The sequence below is a fragment of the Emys orbicularis genome, chromosome 7 (assembly GCF_028017835.1).
Source record: "Emys orbicularis isolate rEmyOrb1 chromosome 7, rEmyOrb1.hap1, whole genome shotgun sequence".
NCBI classification, from domain to species: Eukaryota; Metazoa; Chordata; order Testudines; family Emydidae; genus Emys; species Emys orbicularis.
In genome coordinates this window covers 130,242,532-130,258,307 of record NC_088689.1, presented here as the reverse complement: position 1 = coordinate 130,258,307, position 15,776 = coordinate 130,242,532, and the positions used below count along the sequence as shown (strand labels likewise).

General features: G+C 44.8%; 1 protein-coding gene across 1 annotated transcript in view; it reads left to right on the top strand.

Moving 5' to 3' along the window:
- PRKAR2A (protein kinase cAMP-dependent type II regulatory subunit alpha) overlaps window positions 1–15,776 on the top strand; it is a 133,880-nt gene that overhangs the window by 29,268 nt on the left and 88,836 nt on the right. The gene's annotated exons all lie outside the window — the stretch shown is intronic.

Here is a 15,776-nt window from a genome sequence, read left to right as displayed (position 1 = left end):
TCAGCAGGTGGTTTTGTTTGTTTTTGATAGTTGTTGTTTTGGATTTCTGGCATGATTTCCAGGTAATTTTCAAAGTACTTACAAGTATTCTTTTGGAAGGATTGGTATTGGATTCTCTCTCTCCCCCTCCCCCTCCCTCCCTGGATAAGGGCCAACCTGGAAGAAAATGCAAAGGTATCTGCAGGAGAAGCAGGTGATCAAAGCTGGCATTGTTGGCAAAGCAAAGGGAGTAGCAGACAATGTCGTTGTAGATTGTAAATTCTGTGGGACAGTGCCTCTGCTTAGCTCAAGTTTATTCAGTACCTAGCAAGGAGGCTCTGATCCTGATGTCTCTTGGCAGTGCCATAATATACATTTTTAATAATAATGAAACTTTACTTAGGCCTGGTCTACACTACACAGTTGGGTCGACATAAGGCAGCTTACATTGACCTAATTGTGTCAGTGGACAAACTACAACCTTGTCCCACCAATGTAAATGCCCTATTACACCAACATAATAATTCCATCGCCACAAGAGGCATAGGGCTTATGTTGGTGTAGTTAAGGCGACACAGTATCTGTGTAGACACTGCATTACTTACATTGGCTGTTGGTTGTCTTGCCAATTTCAAGGCTCCATGCAGGAGCCGGCTGTCCCTGGCTTCCCACTCCAAGCTGATCTGCTGCCCGGAGGCTCCCTGCTCTGGAAGGTGAGAAACCTGTGCGGCTGCGCCGCCTCCCTCCCCCCGGCTGGGAGCGGCGAGGCGAGAGCTGGGCTTCAGGTGGGGAGCAGTGCAGAGGTCTCTCAGCCCCCCACACTGCCTCTCTTTGGTCTGCGAGGACGTGTACCATTGACAGAAGGAGGGTAGTGTGGACATCAGCCACTGCAGTAATTACTACGGTGGCTGTAAGTTGACTTAACATAGGTCAACTTAGGGCTGTAGTGTAGACATGCCCTTAGAAAATACTTTGCTCTTAATAATTGTGACGGGTTGGATCACAGAAACCCCCTTGGGAGCTGCCACCCGATGTGCAAAGACTACCCCTGCTCCTGTTTTCCCTGCCAGCTCAGGACTCCAGCACCCTGTCTTGCTGAATTAGACACTCCAGTCCGCTTCAACACAGACCCAGGGTCTGAATCACTTGCCCCAAAGCTGCAAGTTTACCTGAAAACAGCTTACAGAAGTGTGCTTGTCTTTAGCACTCAGATGCTCAACTCCCAATGGGGTCTAAACCCAAATAAATCCGTTTTACCCTGCATAAAGCTTATGCTGGGCAAACTCATAAATTGTTCGCCCTCTATAACACTGATAGAGAGATATGCACAGTTGTTTGCTCCCCCAGGTATTAATACATACTCTGAGTAAATTACTAAATAAAAAGTGATTTTATTAAATGCAGACAGTAGGATTTAAGTGGTTCCAAGTAGTAACAGACAGAACAAAGTAAGTCACCAAGCAAAATAAAATAAAATGCGCAAATCTATGTCTAATCAAACTGAATACAGATAATCTCACCCTCAGAGATGCTTCAGTAAGTTTTTTCTCAGACTGGACACCTTCCAGGCCTGGGCACAATTCTTTCCCCTGGTACAGCTCTTGTTCCAGCTCAGGTGATAGCTAGGGGATTCTTCATGATGGCTCCTCCCTCCCTCTGTTCTCTTCCACCCCTTTATATATCTTTTGCATAAGGCGGGAACCCTTTGTCCCTCCTGGTTTCCACCCCCCCTCACTGGAAAAGCACCAGGTTAAAGATGGATTCCAATTCAGGTGACATGATCACATGTCACTGCAAGACTTCATTACTCACTTGCCAGCACACACATATACAGGAAGACTCACAGGTAAACCCAGTCATCTGCAGACAATGGTCCTTGTTAATGGGAGTCATCAAGATTCCAAACCATCATTAATGGCCCACACTTTACATAATTACAATAGGCCCTCAGAGTTATGTTTTATATTTCTAGTTTTAGATACAAGAGTGGTACATTTCTACAAATAGGATGATCACACTCAGTAGATTATGAGCTTTGTAATGATACCTTATAAGAGACCTTTTGCACAAAGCATACCCCAGTTGCATTATATTCACTTATTGTCAAATTTTTCTAAAACTATCCCAGTTACATTATATTGACTTATTATCAAGTTTTTATAAAACCATATAGACTGCACAACGTCACAATAATATTCTTTTAATTGTGGTTTAGGTTTTATTCATGCTGCACTCGCTGGCCCCCAGTTTTTTTACTTGTTGCCATGAAAGTTGCAAAGCTATGCCATGTTATCCTTTCATGAAAGAGATGTTGTACAATTGTGAATTGCTGAATTTAAACAATTACAACAACTTTAGAGAATGTTAATTCCTTAAACTATCTTCTCAGCTATTGAGACATTAACAATTTGTTTCTACTTATTTAAAAATGGTTCTTAAGTTTTCAAGTAGGTTGTATCTTTCAGTCTATGCATCTGAAGAAGTGGGTTGTAGCCCACGAAAGCTTATGCTCTAATAAATTTGTTAGTCTCTAAGGTGCCACAAGTACTCCTGTTCTTTTTGCAGTCTATGTTAATTATTTGTGAAGAGTCATTGCTATATGCTAGTGGTTTACAGATGAATAAGACTCTCTCTGCTCCAGAGGTATTAGGATCTGATTTTCAAAAGCTCTGAAAATTGAAGCCAATGAAAGGTGTAATTGCTCAGCACCTCTGAAATCAGGCCATACTAAAATTAGGTGAAGTACAGGCAAGGGAGAGAGAATGCATCTTTAAAAGAAGTGTGAGTTAAGTTGCTACAGTAGGACATAAATCTTGTTAACGGGTAAAATTTTCAAAAGTGCCCAAGTCCAATGGAAGCTTAGGCTCCAAAGTCAGTTAGGTTGGGATTGTCAAAAGCACCTGTCTTTTAGTTTAATAACTTGTATTTCTGATGTGATGGGAGTCCAGTTAATGAGGGTGAGGCACATGAGAGCAGAGTTGAGTAGGTAATTGTGGGAAGGAAGCCAAAAGTGAGCATTGAGGAGATACTCAAAAGAGAGAAAGGTTGGGACACTGTTCTAAGTGTTGGAAACAGTGTGGGAAAATATGTATAAAATTACCTATGATTCTGACCAACTGGGAAATGCTTCAGGATTCCCTAGACAGGATACACCTTCTGTTTTTATAGATAAGTTTTTTTAATTGTTTACAAGTCTTAAAACGTTTTGTATACTCTTTCTTAATTTCTGAAGACTCCATTATTCTGGTTCCCCCAATCGCACTGCCATCTTCAATTCCTCGTTAGACTTCTCCCCTCAAAACTTCCCTGTCTAGGTGCTTTCCAAATGTTTTGTGTTCTTCAATATTTCAAAACAACTTTCTGTACCAACTTCTAAAACCCTTGGTACATGCCTTATCTCACTGTGACTACTGAATTGTCTATAGTGCTGCTTCTCTGACCATATTGCTGCACTCTTTTTCAAATAATTTTCCTGGCTTAGTTTTTCAGAATCAAGCTTAAGTTGCTCTTCCTCACTCTCAAGACTCTTCATGACAGCCTCACCTACATCTCAGCTTGTGTTTTCCTCCTACACCCTGTCTCTTGCTCTATGCTTGCTTTCTAGTCTCCTCCCACTCGTTACTTTGTACCTCTTTTCGTGACTTTCCCTATACTATGAACATTCTTCCTCTTCTGTGTACTATAAAAACTCCTCTTTCAAATCCTTCATGGACTTCAGTTCCTAATCTCCTCTATTGTGCAGTTCTCATACAGCCAGATCCTTAATCATTATATGTGTTGTATCATTCTAATTTAGATTATACCTTAGGACTGGGACCTTGTTTGTAAGGAACCTTGTACACCTGTGCTACTATATAGATAATCTTTATAACCCTCCTAAAAATGAACTCTTTTACAAAAGTTTTCAGCATTTGTCAAGAACTCTGAAACATGTCAGCAAGAAATAGAGAGGTCTTTGTGGATCATTTCATTGCAATGGTAGATAATATGGAATGCTGTTTTGATAGTGCAAGTCACAAGAGAATGAAAAAGTGCTTCAATCAGACTGCATTAACTCCTTAGTGCTGAGGGTTGGGGTTTCCTTGCATCACACAATTTTGGTGTGAAACCTTGACATGTTGCCTCTAATGACTTCAGCTGAGCTACAAAGGGGTATATTAAATAAAAACTGTTTAAACCAGCTTTCAAACCAATCATAAAAATGTACCCGTCCAGGCAAAATTTCTACAAGCCTATCTGTTAAATCATCAGTTTTTAATGTAACCATAATTCTATTACTTGCCAACCAAAAATATTACTCTTTTTGGATAAGTAGCATTTTTCAAGGATGGTGGAAAGTAATCTTCTCATGTTCTTTTAGTTCATCAGTTTTGATTTGGGATCTCTGTGTTATAGGGAGAGCTGATAGCAAGCGTTTATTTAGGTTGACTAATATTTTCCACTGTAAAAAAAATGTACGTACATTTTAAAGAAGTTTGGATCCCTCCATTGTTTGCAGCAGATCTTGAAGATTCGTGACCGAGAGAAGTTACTATTATTTGTTCCATGAAACCCTTCTCCTGGCATCAGGGGTAGGAGCCCAACCACCACTCTGGAACTGGGCGAGAGGAAACTAGCCAGGGATTCCCCTGCTCATCCCTTGGATGTAGCCCATTTCTTCCATCCCTGCTTCCCCAAATAACAGCTGCTTTCTGCTGTCAAACAATGCAGGTAGTTCTGTAGCTCAAGATTCAGGATTCAAACTCTGATGAAGATGCATGATGGAGCGAGCAGTTGTTCCAGATGAATATAATAGAATTTGTTTTTACCTCATTTCCTAGGAAATTATATTTAAAAAAATACTACATTAAGAGTTATTTAGGTTGTAATGTCAAGCACTCAAAAGCTGGGAAATGATAGGATTATGATTGCCTGTGCCAGGGCCGGCTCTGGCTTTTTTGCCGCCCCAGGCAAAAAAGCCTCCCGCCACCCCCCGCCCCCCCACCAAGCGCCGGGAGGAGGGCGGAGAGCCCGGCCGCGGCTCCGCTCTCCCCGGCGGCCAGAGTGCCGGGGGGAGGGCGGAGAGCCCGGCCGCGGCTCCGCTCTCCCCGGCTGCCGGAGCGCCGGGGGGAGGGCGGCGAGCCGGCCGGGGCTCCGCTCTCCCTGGCGGCCGGAGCGCCTGGGGGAGGGCGGCGAGCCGGCCGGGGCTCCGCTCTCCCCGGCGGCCGGAGCGCCTTGGGGGAGGGCGGCGAGCCAGAGCGCCGGGGGGAGGGCGGAGAGCCCGGCCGGGGCTCCGCTCTCCCCGGCGGCCAGAGCGCCTTGGGGGAGGGCGGCGAGCCAGAGCGCCGGGGGGAGGGCGGAGAGCCCGGCCGGGGCTCCGCTCTCCCCGGCGGCCAGAGCGCCGGGGGGAGGGCGGCGAGCCGGCCGGGACTCCGCTCTCCCCGGCGGCCGGAGCGCTGGGGGGAGGGCGGCGAGCCAGAGCGCCGGGGGGAGGGCGGAGAGCCCGGCCGGGGCTCCGCTCTCCCCGGCGGCCAGAGCGCCGGGGGGAGGGCGGCGAGCCGGCCGGGGCTCCGCTCTCCCTGGCGGCTGGAGCGCCGGGGGGGAGGGCGGCGAGCCGGCCGGGGCTCCGCTCTCCCTGGCGGCCGGAGCGCCTGGGGGAGGGCGGCGAGCCGGCCGGGGCTCCGCTCTCCCCGGCGGCCGGAGCGCCTTGGGGGAGGGCGGCGAGCCAGAGCGCCGGGGGGAGGGCGGAGAGCCCGGCCGGGGCTCCGCTCTCCCCGGCGGCCAGAGCGCCGGGGGGAGGGCGGCGAGCCGGCCGGGGCTCCGCTCTCCCCGGCGGCCGGAGCGCCGGGGGGAGGGCGGCGAGCCGGCCGGGGCTCCGCTCTCCCTGGCGGCTGGAGCGCCTGGGGGAGGGCGGCGAGCTGGCCGGGGCTCCGCTCTCCCCGGCGGCCGGAGCGCTGGGGGGAGGGCGGCGAGCGAGAGCGCCGGGGGAGGGCGGAGAGCCCGGCCGGGGCTCCGCTCTCCCCGGCGGCCAGAGCGCCGGGGGGAGGGCGGCGAGCTGGCCGGGGCTCCGCTCTCCCCGGCGGCCAGAGCGCTGGGAGGAGGGCAGCGAGCCAGAGCGCCGGGGTAGGGCGGAGAGCCCGGCCGGGGCTCCGCTCTCCCCGGCGGCCAGAGCGCCTGGGGGAGGGCGGCGCGCTGGCCGGGGCTCCGCTCTCCCCGGCGGCCGGAGCGCCTGGGGGAGGGCGGCGCGCTGGCCGGGGCTCCGCTCTCCCCGGCGGCCAGAGCGCCACGGGGAGGGCGGTGAGCCCAGTCGCGGCCTCGCTCTCCACGGCAGCGAGCCCACTGCGGCTCCGCTCTCCCCGGCGGCTGGAGCCAGAGCATCGCGCCGCCCCCCTCCAGGTGCTGCCCCAAGCACAAGCTTGGTGGGCTGGTGCCTGGAGCTGGCCCTGGCCTGTGCAGCCTTAATTCCACCCGCTTGTGCGTGTGCATTACGCTACAATCTTTAATTGCATGATCATGTTACTTTTTCTACAGGACCCCAGCTTTATTCAATGCACAGGTTGGACATCTAAGAGGCAGGATTAAGGTTGCATGGGCAACCATACATCTGGCATTTTTGTATGTATTTATGGTCGTATATAAATAGTGGCTCAACAATGTTTTATTTCATTTGAAAGCCATTAAGAAGTGCACAGCTTTTTGACACTGCCATTTTTTTTTATTGTTCCGTTTAACCTGGGATCTAAGCAGGATTGGAATTCATATCTTCAAAAGTAAAAGATTAGTGAATAAACTGACAGCACTATTTAGTCACTGAAAGCAACCTAAATATTCTGTAGTCTTAATTCATAATCTCTAATTAGCACGTTGAAAATAATTGTAGATGGTAGCCAAAATATGTATTGACAATTGTGACGGGTTCTCCCTGGGGTGCCACTTGAAACTGGGGTACCACTGAGCCCACCTGCCTCACTAGCCTGGGTTCCCTTTACACTACTGCTGAGGCAAGCCAGCCAAGCCCTCCCTCAGACTTCAAACTGCACTTTACCAGCACACACACAGGTAGGGACACGCACAGCTGCAGTTTCACACAGATGCTGAGATCAGCTCTGCATGGGGAAGCTTAGCTAAGGAATTGTCCAGCACTCAAGTGCACTCCCCCTCTGGAGTGTAAATCCAAAATTGTATCGTTTTGCGCTGCACAGAGAACTATACAGCGGAAGCTCATTGAAATTCGCCCCCTCCCTCAATGTGGAGAGAGATCTGCACAGCTTTTTACCCTCCCCATTATGAATTCCACAAACTGATTTTAGAGAAAACAAAAACAAGTTTATTAAGTACAAAAGGTAGATTTTAAGGGATAGCAAACAGATCAAAGCAGATTACTGAGCGAATAAAACAAACACACAATCTAAGCTTTAAGATACTAAAGAAACTGGTTACAAGTAGCACATTCTCACCCTAAATGTTGTTTTAGGCAGATTGCAGAGATTCTTGAAGGCAAGCTGGTCTTGCTTGCAGCTTAAAACTTCAGAAATTTCATTCACAGGCTAGACATCCTTCCAGCCTGGGCTCAGTCCTTCTCCCCCCTTGTCTTTTGTTTCTTAGATGTTTACAGCAGCCATCCTGGGCAGGGATTCAATGATGAATGAACCACGATTGTGTCACTCCCCTGCCTTAAATAGGTTTTACATGTGGCAGGAATCCTTTGTCTTCTAGTGTGATTCCCACCCCGGTCAGTGGAAAAGTACTAATTTTATCATGGAGTCCAGTATTAGGTGACTTGATCACATGACCTTGCAGCCATAACTCAAAGTTTATTTGCAGTGTCCACAGGAAGGCTCTCCAGGAAGGTGGGAAATTAGCATCTTCAAAGACCTATTGTTTTCTGTCTAGTGGGCGTTTTCCAGGTGTAAACACATTTATAATAGGTGCATAGACATTATTCCTAACTTCAGATACAAAAATGATACATGTATACAAATGATAATCATATTCAGTAAATCATAACCTTTCCAATTATATCTCTCATGACCCATCTTGCATAAAATACATCTTAGATATGCTATAATCATATTATAACAATATTTCTATGAATAATATGGGGCTTAGTGTCACAACAATGATTTTTAATTTTTCAATATAAAATTTTCAGTTCATATTTACATTTCAGGTAAAATAATTCATGATAGAAGCTAGTGTTGGAAAAGATCTATTGGGTCATTCAATGAATATCTGTCAAAAGTCCTTGTTCATTTTTCTAGTTCTGTGATATCTCTCTCAGCAGTTCCCTTTGCTCATTTTTTTTTTTTTTTGAGGCACCATTATAATAGAAATCTCTCTAAGATATTTCTTAACATCAGCTTGCTCTACTTTCTAAAGGAAAACTACAGCATAATATAAGAGATGATTATCGCTGTATCTAATTACAAAGAGTAAACCACAGAAAATCACTGTTAAATTAAAAGAACAATTAACAATCAAACAGAAGCCACCATCTTAGCAATTTAGCAGGGCAAAATAGAAAAAGAGAATCTGCTTTCCATTAGAAAGAATTAGAAATTTTAAGGCTTCTGAGGTGAAAAGTAAAAACCCAAGAATTTTTATAAAATTATACAACTATGAAACTTTCCACTGTCCAGTGGAAAGCCAGTTCTTTCATCCCTATTTTGCATTGTGCTTGTCATCTGCTGAAAAGTATTGTTAAAATAGGATAGGATCCTCCCACCCCCATCCTCCACTCAGATGCAAATTCAGTTATTGCCTGGAAATAGTAAAATTGCAATGGGTTTTTAAAAACTATTCAATTTAAAAAAAATATTCTTTAGTAAATATTTCGCAAAAGTGTGCTGGCTAATCAATGGAGTTTTCCTTTTGCCTGGCTTTCTAAGTTTTAAAGTTTATCCAGATATGGTTTACTCCCTTCGAGATCTGCCAGATTCCTAAAATCTGTCAGTATTGGAGTGCAAAGGCTTTTAATAATTAATTAGAGAGCTGCCTGAGTAAAAGAACATAATACAGTGTTTGCTATGTGAATTTAGTCCAAATTTTGTTTCTTTAGACATTTCATTTTGCTTGCCTGTTGACTCAACTTTTACCTTAAAATAGTTTTTAAATTCTCCATATAGTGCTTTGAAAGCAAACAAAACAGAAGAAAACAAATACCCAAGAGCTGCTTTCATGTTTGAGATCAGGCTTCAACGCTGTACTTTAAAAAAAAATAAAAAATCTTTTGCTGCTGCAATATCAAACTCCAAATAAAAATAGATTGGATAGATCTGGACCCAAGGATGTGAGGCTACACTGAACTTGCAAACGTTACTGTCTCCTAGTTAGGCAGAAGACTAAGCGTTAATACCCAGGGTGAAAAATAACTGCATCATCACTCCCCCTTGTAGTAGGAGGAACAAAATATGGGTGTATTGTTTGTGCATTGAATTCAACTATAATTTTGTCAATCAACTTTAGTTTTTTAAAAAGATGCAACTTTGTATCTCATTTTTGTTGTACTTTTCCGTCAATACATTTTCCCCCTTGTCTTTCCTATCCTGGATCTGTCTTTCCTTGCAGTGTTTTCAATAACTGGTGCTCCCTCTTCTGTTCTCTCCCTTCAACTCCTTTCATCACTTCCTCTTTTCCCCCCCACTCTGTTTTCCCTTTCCTCCTTTGTCTCCCTCCTTTCTAATCCCCTACTTTTTGCCTTCTGATGTATTATCTAAATCTCTCCTACTTCTCTGCAACCTCAACAAGATTCCAGGTTTCCCCCTCAGCCTATTTGCCCTCTTCAAATTTCTGCTTGCTGTGGTGTGTGGGATTTCAGAGTCCTGTGGCTACTGTCCAAAACCAAGTTGGTCCTTAGCATTCATGTTAGCACTAGCAGACAGAACATAGTTTAAATGGTAATGAAATTTTTCATGTTAACATTTCAAAAATAAGTTTTGAACCTTTGCATGACATTCTAATGACATGTAGGTGCAGCAGGTATACTGCACACTGACCTACTGTGGAGAAGTTCCATCTTCTATAAGAAACCTGTGTATTATGGCTTTCTCTTAAAATATAATATTTGCTAGTCGATACTGCTTTTCAGAGGGTATCTACTGTAAAGGATTGTTCATCTGTTGGTAGAAGTGTTGTTTCTGTAGTAGCACTTTAAACATTTTCATTACTGGAAATCCTGTAGTGTTGAAACTTGAGTCTATTAAATTTTCTCGCCATCATAATTGTTTGTATTGCTATGAGCCTGTTGACATCTTGGTGAGAGGAAAAATGGCTTGACAGCCAGAGTCTCACACCTCCTTATCAGCACTTGACATTGCATTCCACACAGCCAGTCATCTCAACAGATATTTGACTCTGCTCCTAATATTTACAGTGTGAAGAGTTTATAGTATGAGCCTAAGTATGATTTGGGTAATTTTTAATTGACTTGTTAAATGGGAACAGTTTACATTATGTTTTCTGTCTTCATCTCATTCACACAGGATAATTTTGTACAATAATCTGATACTTTTTGAAGTAGTCACTTGCTGGTGTTTTGTTTTTTATCCAAACTGGTTTCATATTTTTCAATTTATTTTTGTTTAAGCTGGGTACTGTGCATGTGAATTTAAGCAGTATGTTGTAAACTTTGTTCCTTTATTCACCAGGGCTTTTCTTCTAATACACTTTAAGGAATAAACTTGGTTGTCCAGTCCAAGCTAGAACAATTAAATTGTTATGGACAGCCAAGCTCAAGAAAATTAAGACTATTTTGGGTGCATGGTAGACTGTAAAACATCTGCCCATTAGTATAAATGTCGTGCAAGATTTTAAAAAAAATTGCCAAAATGTTTCCTATTGCAAGAATAAGAAACAACCACAAATGCCATCATAAAATCAAATTATGTTGTTGTAACTAAGGGCCCAAAGTTATGAGTTATTACTATTTGAGAATTGCGGAGGCATCAAGGCTATTTTAGAAAAAGATAGAACAGAAGGCTGAGAGAATAAAAATGCAAGGTCTAATGGCTAGATTTCTTCAGTACTCTGCAGAACTAAAACTTGCTGCAGCCTTTCTTAAGAGTACACCACTGGTGCAGACAGAGACTTCCTCTTTTTCTCTATTTGTGAATGAATTAAAATTTAAATTAATATCAGATATTGTCAGATACAGTAATGAAAATTGGGGAACTTGATGGGATCTAATATTGTAATTGTAATGAAGTTACATGTATAAAAGGGAAGTTATATAAGTGATACAGCTTTGGGAAAAATACTGTAAATGTTAATGATCTGGTTTACCACCTAGGCAAACCTGTTAGGAAGGAAAGGGGTTGCATTCATATGGATTTATTTTAGTTGAGTGAAAGTGATGAAGTAAGGCTAATATTTGCAGCCAAGCATGCTTAAGCTATCAAGTTAGTGAAATACACCTGTGCTGAAAGAGGCAGCAAATAAAAGGACCTGACACCAAACAGTATGTTTATTCCACTCTATGGTCAAGTGTTCTAGTAATCTATTAATAGTAGCCAGTGGAGAGCTCAGTGGTTTGAGCATTGGCCTGCTAAACCCAGGGTTGTGAGCTCAATCCTTGAGGGGGCCATTTAGGAATCTGAGGCAAAACTCTGTCTGGGGATTGGTCCTGCTTTGAGCAGCGGGTTGGACTAGATGACCTCCTGAGGTCCCTTCCAACCCTGGTATTCTATGATTCTATGAATCAGAAATGTAACAGTTTGATTAATAATGCACAAACTCAGCTCAGCCATTTACACCAAGTTCCCACCATTGTAATAGAATAGGACTAACCTTTAAGCAGGTTGAGGATCTCTTGCTTCATCTTAGAAATACTGACCTCTCCAAATTTCAAGCAGCACAGTGATACAGTACCTTCTGGTTCCCTTCCCCCAGAGTTCAAACTAATGGAACAAGTGTCTCCTCTTCATGGGTGTGTGTTTGGGAGGGCAATCAACAAAGTCTTGGTTCTTTGAAAGTAGCTCATTTGCTTTCAATGGGGCTTCTTTACATTAATGCTTCTTTCCTGTTTGCTGAGCTAAACCATACAGAAACAATATACAGTTACAATGCAAACACTCAATATAACTTTATACCATGGGCTACAGATGTAAGTAACATGCAGCATCCTACAAGCATTTCATCGAGACTAAACACATTCTTACCAATTTAACATTTGTTTTAACAATGCTAACACACAGGTGAGCCAGACTGGTTTCCAGCTATGCATTTGTCAATGTTCAGTGAGGCCCAGGGGCCTTGGCATGAGCTGGCACCTGCTCTGGTAACATCACAACCGCACCTGTTTTTTCCCGGTTTGAGCCCTGCCAGACCCAGATGACTGAACTCCTTGAAGATAAGTCCAAAACTTCGAATTTGGCACATTATTGTATGGTAAGTGTAGCAAGTGGACGACAGGTTTTAATATGGCTAGTGCTGAGGAGGCATGCTGCTGCATTGTGCTCCAGTTAGTTTGCTGAGGGCTGATCATTTCGTGCCCAAGTAAGTTGCATTGCTATAGTTCAGTTAGGAGGATAATGAAGGTGAGTATTACTTGCTGAGGCTAGGTCATCATCTGCCAGGATGGGGACGTTCTTTCCTTTCCAGCTGTAGAAGGTAGGATGTGTTATTTGTGGACACTGCTATATGTGAGCTTAACATGAGGAAGGAATCCAGGAGCTCTCCTAAACTGTGGACTGACGTGACCAATTGTGAATACATATCTCTAGGCAGAGGAGACTAAACCATGGCTATCAATTTTTTTGAAGTGTTTTCCTCTGACAATCAGCATAACTTCTGTTTTACTTGGGTTTAGCTTCAGCCTTCTGATTTAAGACGAGCACATAGCTAGCTTGAAGAAAGTAATGTTATGGTGATAAGGCATTTGAATCAGTGATATCTCCTCAGTTCTCCTAATGGCTGCCTGCAAATGTTGAATAAGACTAAAGAGAGAATTGAACCTTGTGGGCAGTGTTCCCTCTAATTTTTCCCACCCATGTGCGGAATGAATTTTGTTATGTGCACCAATATGGAGGTGATGTGTGACACATCACCTTCATATTAGTGCACATAACAAAATTCATGTGGTGGGGGTGGGACCGAGGGGTTCGGGGTGTGAGAGGGGGCTTAGGGCTGATGCAGAGGGTTGGGGTGCAGGGGTGTGAGGGTTCCGGTAGGGGTGCAGGCTCTGGGGTGGGGCCGGGGCTCAGGGCTGGGGCCGAGGGTTGAGTGCAGGGGGTGAGGGCTCCAGCTGGGGGTGCGGGTTCTGGGGTGGGGCTGGGAATTAGAGGTTTAGGATGCAGGAGGGGTGCTCTGGGCTATGGTGGGGAGAGAGGACTCCCCCCAGCTCTCTCTCCCTGCAGCAGCACCTGGGCTGGCGGGGAGAGGTGGCTCTCCCCGCCGCGGCAGCTGCGGGGCTGGGGCCGCAGGATAGGCGCCCCTCCCCCAGCAGGTCCAGGCTGGGGTTGGGTTCGGGCCGGGGGAGGGCTGCCCCAGCCGCGGCAGAGTTGGGGACGGGCTAGGTTTGGGCCAGGGGAGGGGCACCCCTGCCATGGCAGGTCCCCGGGCGGGTTCTCTGAGCACCTGCGTGGTGCTAAGATGGCTGCTGCGCGACTGCACAGCTTACAGGGAGCTTACCCGTGGGACTCTGCAAGTGAGGCATGTGGGGGTGGAAGTATAGTTTTCCCAGCACTACTTTTTGAATGTCTCCAGAAAGTACACACGCCATTTGATCTTGTTCCCTGGAACCCTGCCACCTCCCAGAGATGGAGCAGAAACTCATAATCACCTGTCTGGAGGTTCCTGGAGAATGAGAATGGATATCTGCCCTTCATCCACCTCAAGAGATAATCCATCAACAGCCCTCATGCTGTTTCTGTTGTGCCTTTTGGCCTCAATCCAGATGGTGCAGGGCTGAGGATTTTGGCCTTGGCTACTAGATAAGCTTGTTGAAGTTAAAGATGGATACTGAAGCCGAATATTTATCTGATTTTCAATAGCCCTAAAGATGCCACATTATATACTTTGGTGGGTTTTAAGGGTTTGGAACAATGGGATCCTGCTCACATTGTGCACCAGAGCAATTGTGTTGCTATTTGTTGTTTTATATAGTCAGCATATTGCTTATTTACACTTTGCTTCTCCACAAATGCTGTATTTTGCCACACAAAATGGTAGTCCCTCTCTGCTTCTCAGCAAAGACTGCAATAGTCTGGTATTGTAGGGAGGTCTCATATGACTGACTTAATTCATTTTACAAAAATGATTACAGTGTGTTTACTATAGAACTGAAATGGAACTGAGATAATCAGAGCAGGATGCTGCACAGTGTTCTCAATTATCAAATTCCGTGTGTTGATTGGCTACGACAGGCTACTATCTGCCGCAAAACGGGAGTCAATATGATGAAATAATAAGGTTAAGTGGGGGTGGGTTTTGAAGAACCTTGAAAGCAGAGTGAGCTTGAACTTAACATGCAAGAGGAAGTCAGTAAAAGGATCCGAAGGTCTGTTTGTGGTAGACCTGATTAGAGAAGAGGAAGTGGAGGAAGATCTTGTTAGTTACTGCTTGAGGGGAAAGTACCACCTGCTGAATTGTCTGCCCACTTCTGTGAGTCAGCTTGTGAGATCTGACCAGCTCATAGCATGGTACGGCTTTTGGCCGGTAGTGTTTCTTATTGTGTCTGATTTAAACCATGTTTTTGTGAACCTCAGCAGTCGGAATATGCAAGCACTTCTTTTATTTATACATCTGACTCTGTCATATAATCTTAAAAACTTTGTTTACAGGCAAGTAGATCTTGTTATGTGGGGGGGGAAGGATCTTCCAACCTTAGTTAATTAATTTATAAGCGATTAATATTCTTGCTCAGCTAACTGGCAGTAACATCAAACAACATTTTTGGCATCATGCCTTTTCTTACTAATGTGACTGCTATCTATAACCTCTCCTCTGCCTTGAAGAACATTACAGTAGAGCTGCTCCTGTAAGTCCTCCTTTTGGGGAACGGTGATCCATGGAATCTGGTCAAAGATGCTTCTTTATGCCATGTCTTAATCTTATCTCTCATTTTACCATTGATAGTTTTGGAAAGGAAGAGTAAGATTTTAATATCTCCTTGTATTGCTCTTGATTTCTCTGCTGTATCCCTTTTGAGAGCATGACAAAAAGTGGACTCAATATTCAAAGTGATTACATCTATGCTAACATCTTGGTTATTTTCTTTACCACCACTGTGCACTGAACGCACCATTTCATAGAGGTGTCCACAGTCATGCATATCATCTTTTTCCTGAGAGTTTATAATTAACTCTGAACCCAATAGATCTGACAGTACAGTGTGACTGAGCAATAGTCCACTGAAGTTAGGTAGAATTTTAGGGCTTTTCTACAGGGAGGGGGGCAATGCTCTGTGCAGGGATGTGATTTCTGAAATCACTGTGTTGCACATTAATTGGTCCATGTCGATCCTGCTGGTGTCCTCTATAGGTTCCCTAGTGCATTTTAACAATAGTACTGTTTCAAACAAACAAGCACTCCAGCAGGGTCTACATCAGTGATGCGCAAAAGGCAGCCTGGGGGCAAATGTGGCCTGCCAAGACTTCCTGTGGGGCCCGCCAGCTCGCATATAAATATAAATAATGTTTATAATTAAATTCACAAACAGTGATGTGCTGCCTATCATTTGCCTATGGCTTCTTTAGTAAGTAACTGACTGGCTCTTAAGTTCTCACAATGGCATCAGCTACAATTGAGCTAGGACGCCACCCACTTTTTTGTTAGTGATGGAAACGGAGCCAAAAATGAATGAGTGGGAGTAAACATCCAAA